Here is a 9,557-nt window from a genome sequence, read left to right on the forward strand (position 1 = left end):
ATACAGAGGGTTCACCACAAGATGTAAACCATTGGTGAGCCTCAAAAACAGGAAGGCCAGATTAGAGTTTGCCAAACGACATCTAAAAAAGCCTTCACAGTTCTGGAACAACATCCTATGGACAGATGAGACCAAGATCAACTTGTACCAGAGTGATGGAGAGAGAAGAGTATGGAGAAGGAAAGGAACTGCTCATGATCCTAAGCATACCACCTCATCAGTGAAGCATGGTGGTGGTAGTGTCATGGCGTGGGCATGTATGGCTGCCAATAGAACTGGTTCTCTTGTATTTATTGATGATGTGACTGCTGACAAAAGCTTCAGGATGAATTCTGAAGTGTTTCGGGCAATATTTTTTGCTCATATTCAGCCAAATGCTTCAGAACTCATTGGACGGCGCTTCACAGTGCAGATGGACAATGCCCTTGCTGAAAACAAAACTGAAGGGAAAATGCCCCAAGAACAAGCAGGAACTGAAGACAGTTGCAGTAGAGGCCTGGCAGAGCATCACCAAGGATGAAACCCAGCGTCTGGTGATGTCTATGCGTTCCAGACTTCAGGCTGTAATTGACTGCAAAGGATTTGCTACCAAGTATTAAAAAGTGAAAGTTTGATTTATGATTATTATTCTGTCCCAATACTTTTGGTTCCTCAACAAGTGGGAGGCACATATGAAAACTGTTGTAATTCCTGCACCGTTCACCTGATTTGGATGTAAATACCCTCAAATTAAAGCTGACAGTCTGCAGCACATCTTGTTCGTTTCATTTCAAATCCATTGTGGGGGTATATTGAGCCAAAAAAGTTAAAATTGTGTTGATGTCCCAATATTTATGGACCTGACTGTATATTGTAAAAAGCCTACAAAGTAAACAATCTCCAAAAAAAATCCAACTAAATTCTAATATTCGCAAGCTTATACATCAAATATAAATAGACACCAGAGTAAATACTGCCCTATGGACATAATGCATATAATAAAGTGCTAAATGTGTATAAAAAACATTTCATATACTACTGAAAAATGTATCTACATATCATAATTAAAAATTACAATTATATGGCACATAATATATATATATATATAACAAAGTGCAACAGTGCTAAAATAAATCAATACAAAATGTGCATCCAATACAATACCAAAATTAAAAAAATATATTGTATTTAATTCATATAATAAAGTGCAACGAGCATGTAGTGCAAAAAGTGTAAGACAAAAACGCATATAGAGACAAAAATAGCCATGCATGGTGCAATGTGCTATATAAAGTGCTAAAATGCATAAATGGATGGAGTGCATCCATAAAGCCACCACAGTTTACTAAAATAGTGAACAATAAAGAAAAAAATCTAAATACTATACATGTACAGATGCTTGGGTAATATACATTGCTAATAAAACATGTAATCAAATTATTATTGCTCCATTAATAGTGTTTCTTCGCAGTTTCCAGATCTCCCATGTCTCCAATTGAACCTCACATAATTGTAGCACAATTATATATACCATAAAGAGACAAATAAGCAAATGATAAATATATTACATAAAGACAACACAATATAAAAAAACATGATTTACAGAAAAGACTTAAAGCTAACTGTCTCGTTTAAACCTTTTGGGATCTCACTTTTGAGTAATAATATCCATTTTGTTTCGCGCTGCAAGAGGAGTTTTTTGATATCCCCTCCTCTACAACCCATTTGAACGCTATCTATACCTCTAACCTTTAAATATTGAGGGTCACAGTTGTATTTTTCCCTAAAATATAAAGCTATGGGTTGTAGTTTGTTCAGCTGCTCAATCTCCATAGTAGCTGCTTGGCGAATCTTACTAGCATGCTCAGAAATCCTCACAGGTAGCTCCCTAGTAGTCAGGTATATCACAGATGTAGTTCTGCACGTAATGTGATGCGCAATTTGATAATGCCGTGAACCATCAGAGTAGGTGAATATGGAGGTCCTAACCATGTATCTGCACGCCTGGCAGTTATTACATGGAAAAGAGCCCCATCTAGGACCCTTACTCCCAAAAATATAGGATGGAGATGGAGACACATAATGGCTATTGGTAAGCATGTCTCCCAAATTTTTGGAACGTCGCCATGTAACTTGCAGGTATTCCAAAAGTGCTGCCCGTAGGTCGTTATCTGATAGCAATATAGGCCAATAATTAGTAAGTATTTGGCATATTTCTCTCTATTTTGCATTAAAAGGCGTAATAAACCGACAGCTCATATTGTCGGTCCTTTTATTATTGCTTACCAGAAGAGAGTCCCTATTCGTAGATTTAGCTCGTGTGTAGCCCCTCATTATATCCCGTTGGTTATACGCTCTGTTTTGGAATCTCATAGAGAGATCTCTCGACTGGGCCTCAAATCGCTGGTCGCTTGAGCAGACACGACGAAGACGTAAAAACTGTCCAACCGGAATCACCCTAATCGTCTTTGGATAATGAGATGATTTAGCATAAAGAAGGGTGTTGGTGGAGGTTGGATTCCTATAGAGGTCCGTGGAGACCCGCCCATCCCCTTCCTTGCTAATCAAAATATCAAGAAACTCTATCCTTGTTTGGCTGTAATGCCATGTCAGTCTGATGTTGAGGGTATTATCATTAAGTCGCTGGAGGAAGGCAAGGGGCTGCCGTTCTGTGCCCTGCCAGATGAACAGAACATCGTCGATATACCGCGACCACGAGACCACAGAGCTATAATCAGGAAGATTTTGAACTATCTCCCTCTCCCACAGCCCCAGAAACAGATTAGCGTAAGAGGGCACAAGGTCGCCCCATCGCTGTTCCCCCGAGCTGTAGGAAGAGGCGGTCCTTGAATATAAAGTAATTATGTTGCAAAATAAAGTCCAGAATCTCAATAACAAAATCAACTACATCCGGATCCAAATTTGCCATCTGCATAAAATACTGGCAAGCTCTGGTCCCGTGGTCATGGCAAATCGACGTGTAAAGGGCCTCCACATCACAAGTGACAAACCACATGTTCCCCTCCAGCGATACTCCATTGAACTTCCTCAACACATCAGAAGTATCTCTAACATAGGATGGTAGGGTCTCCACGCACCCCCTGTAGTAAGGTAGGTGTTACAGGGTGATCTACCATCAAGCCCTCCTTGAGTCGTAGTGAGAGTATATGTCTTTCAACCCCAGATTCCAAAATCTGATCAAGTTCTATTTTAAACCTAATGGTGGGATTGCTCTCTAAGCGTCTATAGCATTCCTTATGACCCAATTGTCTGAATGCTTCCTTTTCATACATCTGTGCCGGCCAAATCACAACATTTGCCCCCTTATCCGCTGGTTTTATAACGACATCCTTCAAACCACGTAATTCTTTAATCGCCTGGTATTGATCCCTGGTCAAATTGTTATGGCTAGATTGTCCTGCCAGTATTTCAAAATCATGTTTGACTAAATTAATAAAGATGTCTACATTTGGACAAAGATTTTTAGGGGGGAAATGTTGTGATCAGCGGCACAGATGCAGGGGCAACCTACTGGAGCATGATGATGCCTCCTGTTCATCAAGAGGGGCTTGTAAATCCTCAAGTGCCTGTCTTTCTGCTATGGTAGTAAAACAAGAAAACTTTTTGAGGAGGAGCATTCTGACGAAAAGCTCTAAGTCCTTAACAGCCGTAAAGAAATAAAACTTGCCCGATGGGGCAAATGTGAGACCTTTTTGAAGGACTTGGTCAATGTGTGTGAGGATAAATTGATTACCTTTAATTCTTCCTGTATCGTTTGCCGGTCACCTCTATGTTTCTGATTCTCCTTTTTGGTCTGGGGGTGTTCAGTATATGTTGTTGTCCGGCTCTGTCTGTACCGCCCTCTAGCCCTTACAGTGGCAGCCTTGTGCACTATGAGACATTCTAAACCAGCTCTCATCCGACTGAGAACCAGTAAGCCTCAAAATTACTTCACATCTGTTGGATGCCTTGGGTGGACCTGCGCACCTAGATCAATATCATTAGGGTGACAAAAAGTTTTCTGATTGTCCTAACATAATATTCAATAACCTTTCTATACAGTTTTGTCATGTAAAAACTAATTTTCATAAACATGGGCATATGGGAAAGACATGCAAATGTGCAGAATCTGCCTTGTTTTTCAGCTGAAAAACCATTTGCATGGAAAATTTGCGATCTACACTACTCCTGAACAGTGCAATCTATTGCTTTTTATAGTCTTATGACAAGACTATTAGTGTAGCTTTTTGCATGGAAAATTTGCGATAAAAATTCGCGATTAGAATATTCGTGATCTACACTACTCATGAACAGCGCCATCTATTGGTTTCATAGTCTTATGACAAGACTATTACTCTTGTCATAAGACTATGTGTCACACACACAGGGGGTGGGGAAGTGATCGCTAAACTCCACCCTCACCCCTGTCCCTGCCTACTTGCCTCGCAAGTCCTAGCAACAAGGGACAACTGGTCGACAAACTCTTAGCTAGGATAGTGCAGGGAAGACAAACACACAAGAAACAGAAAGGTCAAACAAGCCACGTCAAAACCAAGAGAGCAGAAAGGTACCGGAGGAGCAAGCAGAGAATCGTCAGGACAAGCTGAAGTAAAAACCAGGCGAGCACGCCAAGACCAGAGGATGAGACGGACGGGAAATCGGAAGCCAAGCAGGAACAAACAAACTAGGTTAGTATCTTGCAGGAAGGACCTCAATAACAGGCAATCTGTGGCCAGCAGATTGTCTGTTTAAATAGAGCGCCAGTGGAGTCATGCAACGTGGCCAGCGTCACATGACTCCTAAGTTCCAATACAGCCGGGTGATCAGCTCGGCGCTCAGCCCCAAAGTGGCTACCACGCTGATTACGTGAGTGCGTCTTGACCGTCCCCGCCTCCTGGAACCACGCACAGAGCGCATCGTGACACTATGAAACCAATAGATGGCGCTGTTCATCTTGTTTGGGCGCTAGTAAGTGGGTCACACTGCTCAACAGAGTCCACACACTGTGTAGCACTCAGCCTATAATAGCCTGCGCTAACACTGAGGTGTATATCGGATTGCTGCTATCATTCACACATCTTCTAGCACTTTATCTGCGGTAATATAAGCTTGCTAGGGTGTATCTGAGGACTTTGCCCTGCTTGTAATGACTTATGACAAGACTATGAAACCAATAGATTGCGTTGTTCATGAGTAGTGTAGATCACAAATATTCTAATCGGGAATTTTTATCGTGGATTTTCCATGAAAAAAGCTACACTAATAATCTTGTCATAAGAGTATGAAACCAATAGATGGCGTTGTTCATGACTTATGAACAGCGGCATCTATTGGTTTCATAGTCTTTTGACAAAACTATTAGTCTTGTCATAAGACTATGAATCCAATAGACTTCCAGGAAATTATTTAACCCATTAAAATTAATATATTTTAATAATATTCCTTAAAAATTGTCAAGTTCATACCGGACGATACTTACTGAGGGTACACTCAGATAAATTGCCGCACAAAGCACCTGCAAAATATATAGGGGATGAGGGAAAACAGTCTCTATTGTCTCACCCTAGTCTTGCTCAGCCCAGGGACTACCTCTGCTGGTGGGGACTCCCTGTTCTCGAACCTAGGCTGATTTAACCCTCACATAACCCCGATACAGTGATCCTGAGAGGGTGGAGAGTTGAAAAATGGTGCTGAAGTCTGGGAAGATACAAAAAGAAAGGACATAAAAAACAACAACAATACTACATACAGTGACCCTATTGATATAAAGGGCCTACTAATAAACTGTGTATACAACCCTTATGCTGCTGGATAATACAGCCAGCTAGGTACACACTACATTATAATCGTACACAAACAAAAATAAATCATACCCCGACGCGTTTCCCCCACCCTGTGGGATCATCAGGGGGTCAGTATATCAGAGATGCCTAATATCCATCTAGTAGTATTATGGTGTCATATATAGTACACTTATTGTGGATGCGCGATATCCTGTGAATATTATGATTCCTAAGTTTTGGATATCCGTCCACCTTATAGTGTCATATATAGTACAATTATTGTGGATGCACGATATCCTTTAAAATTATATCTTAAATTTTGGATATTCATCCACCGTTACAAAATCATATATTCAGATATAGAAAATATGATAACAACTGGTACAACTTGGTAGTGCAGGGCAAGAGGCTATTAGATATAAACTGCTCGGAGGGTGGTGCCTTTTTCGGTGAGGCAAGGAAACTTCAGGACAGGTTCAGGGGAAGGGGGGTATGCACAGACTGTCTTAAAAGAGGCGTTTAAAAATGCACAACAGAAAAACCGTACAGACCTCTTGGTCCCCAAACCCAGGACCACAGACAAACATCAACCACTGCGTATTATTTCCACCTTTGACGTAGCCAATCATGAAGTGATGGCTGTCCTGAAGAGATACTGGCCCATTTTACAGATGGACTCCGACCTATCTGACATTCTTAAGGAACATCCCTCAGTTACATACCGTAGAGGGAGAAGTATTAAAGACCGTCTTGTCCATAGCCACTTCACACCTCCGGTGAAGAAAAGAACATGGCTAGACCGTAAACCGATAGGCGTTTTCCGATGTGGCTCCTGTAAAGCGTGTGAATACCTCTCGACCGCCAAGACCATTACGTGTTCCGTAACCAAGCAGACCTTTAGGGTCAGGGACTTTGTCAATTGTAGAAGCAAGGGGGCTATATACGTTTGCCAGTGTCCTTGCCCTATGGACTATATAGGCAAAACGGTTAGAGAACTCAGGAGAAGGGTCTGCGAACATGTGAACGACATCGTCAAGAAAAATGTCACACCTGTGGCTTCACATTTTAATGAATGTCATGGGGACCGTAAGTGCCTGAGATTCTCAGTTCTCGAATTGATACCACCATCGCCCCGGGAAGGGGGGGAGGTGACTGGGACAGGAAGATCCTTCAGAAGGAATGTGAATGGATCCACCGGTTCCGGTCCCAGTTCCCCCTCGGAATAAACGAGAGACTGACATTCTCCTGTTTTCTTTAGCTGTTATGAGGAATATACTTTATGCCCCTCCCCCTTTCCCCTCTTGTCTTCTCTCTGCCGCTGTTATGCCTGTCTTATTCCCTTTTCTGGAATTGCTGGGCCGGGAAGAATAATTTTAGGTTCTTTAACTGGCCAGGATGCGGGAAGCATCCAAATTTAATATTATCAAAGTCAATGAGCATTATCTTTTCATTTGATTACATAACACACCCTGTATATAATTTACAAGATGTGATGGACGATATTGTATCTGGGTGTTATGAACTACAAACATCTCATCTTTTAAATAGATCTTATATATATACACTCACCTAAAGAATTATTAGGAACACCTGTTCTATTTCTCATTAATGCAATTATCTAGTCAACCAATCACATGGCAGTTGCTTCAATGCATTTAGGGGTGTGGTCCTGGTCAAGACAATCTCCTGAACTCCAAACTGAATGTCAGAATGGGAAAGAAAGGTAATTTAAGCAATTTGGAGCGTGGCATGGTTGTTGGTGTCAGACAGGCCGGTCTGAGTATTTCACAATCTGCTCAGTTACTGGGATTTTCACACACAACCATTTCTAGGGTTTTACAAAGAATGGTGTGAAAAGGGAAAAACATCCAGTATGCGGCCGTCCTGTGGGCGAAAATGCCCTGTGGATGCTAGAGGTCAGAGGAGAATGGGCCGACTGATTCAAGCTGATACAAGAGCAACGTTGACTGAAATAACCACTCGTTACAACCGAGGTATGCAGCAAAGCATTTGCGAAGCCACAACACGCACAACCTTGAGGCAGATGGGCTACAACAGCAGAAGACCCCACCGGGTACCACTCATCTCCACTGCACGAGCTCACCAAAATTGGACTGTTGAAGACTGGAAAAATGTTGCCTGGTCTGATGAGTCTCGATTTCTGTTGAGACATTCAAATGGTAGAGTCCGAATTTGGCGTAAACAGAATGAGAACATGTATCCATCCTCTGATGGCTACTTCCAGCAGGATAATGCACCATGTCACAAAGCTCGAATCATTTCAAATTGGTTTCTTGAACATGACAATGAGTTCACTGTACTAAAATGGCCCCCACAGTCACCAGATCTCAACCCAATAGAGCATTTTTGGGATGTGGTGGAACGGGAGCTTCGTGCCCTGGATGTGCATCCCTCAAATCTCCATCAACTGCAAGATGCTATCCTATCAATATGGGCCAACATTTCTAAAGAATGCTATCAGCACCTTGTTGAATCAATGCCACGTAGAATTAATGCAGTTCTGAAGGCAAAAGGGGCTCCAACACCGTATTAGTATGGTGTTCCTAATAATTCTTTAGGTGAGTGTATATATATCTCTTTTCCCACTGTGCTGAATTAATTGGTTGAGGTATATTTATTTATACAGGTTAGCCCCCGGTACTCCTTTGAATGATCTCCATATGTGGGGGACCGACCTGAGCGGACTTATTTATTAGGACCGACCAGAGGGGGATCGATCTGAGGGGGATCGATCTGAGCACATTGATTCTATCTGCCTGTTGCGTTCCATTGCGCTTCATGGACCGGAAGCAAGTGACCGGAAGCACGTAGGCTCCATCGTATGCTCTTTGCGTTCCACTGCGCTCCATGGGCAGGAAGCGCATGAACGGAACAGCACGTCCAGGGCGGAGCGCTGTCTTGCGTTCCACCGGCCGGAAGTGGATGTATCCACAGACCGGAAGTGGTGAAATCAAGCGGACGCGACCGTACCTGGTTAGTCTAAGTGGGAAATTTGAATCTGATGAGTAGGTATTTATAAGGTGGCACCTGGCACAGATATGCATGGGCCTTTGGAAGAGAGGGGGCGACCATATCTGGAGGCGGACAACGAACTTTGAGTAGGGATATCCCTTCCCTGTCTAGCTTTTACCATCCTTTTTGTCTTTAGTCACCAGGAATTTTTTACCTTTACAGGCTAGGCAACTGTTGTTTTATGGGGCCATTCAAGAGATTGTTGGATATTTGGAGCTGGTCCTGTGATTGTGAGTTTTATGTCTTTATCGTGGATTTTGGTGGCGGTTGCGGCATTGATATATCTTCTGCCCTACATTATACACACTTTTTCTCCACAGGTATCTACACAGGAATCCTGCAAAACTGACTTATGGCCTCACTGCACGCCTTACCTGGTCTGCCTGTTTATATCTAATAGCCTCTTGCCCTGCACTACCAAGTTGTGGTCCTCTTATCATCTTTTCTATATCTGAATATAGGATTTTGTAACGGTGGATGGATATCCAAAATTTAAGATATCATTTTAAAGGATATCGTGCATCCACAATAATTGTACTATATATGACACTATAAGGTGGACGGATATCCAAAACTTAGGAATCATAATATTCACAGGATATCGCGCATCCACAATAAGTGTACTATATATGACACCATAATACTACTAGATGGATATTGGGCATCTCTGATATACTGACCCCCTGATGATCCCACAGGGTGGGGGAAACGCATCGGGGTATGATTTATTTTTGTTTGTGTACGATTATAATGTAGTGTGTA

This window comes from Bufo bufo, chromosome 4 (assembly GCF_905171765.1).
Source record: "Bufo bufo chromosome 4, aBufBuf1.1, whole genome shotgun sequence".
Taxonomy (NCBI): domain Eukaryota; kingdom Metazoa; phylum Chordata; class Amphibia; order Anura; family Bufonidae; genus Bufo; species Bufo bufo.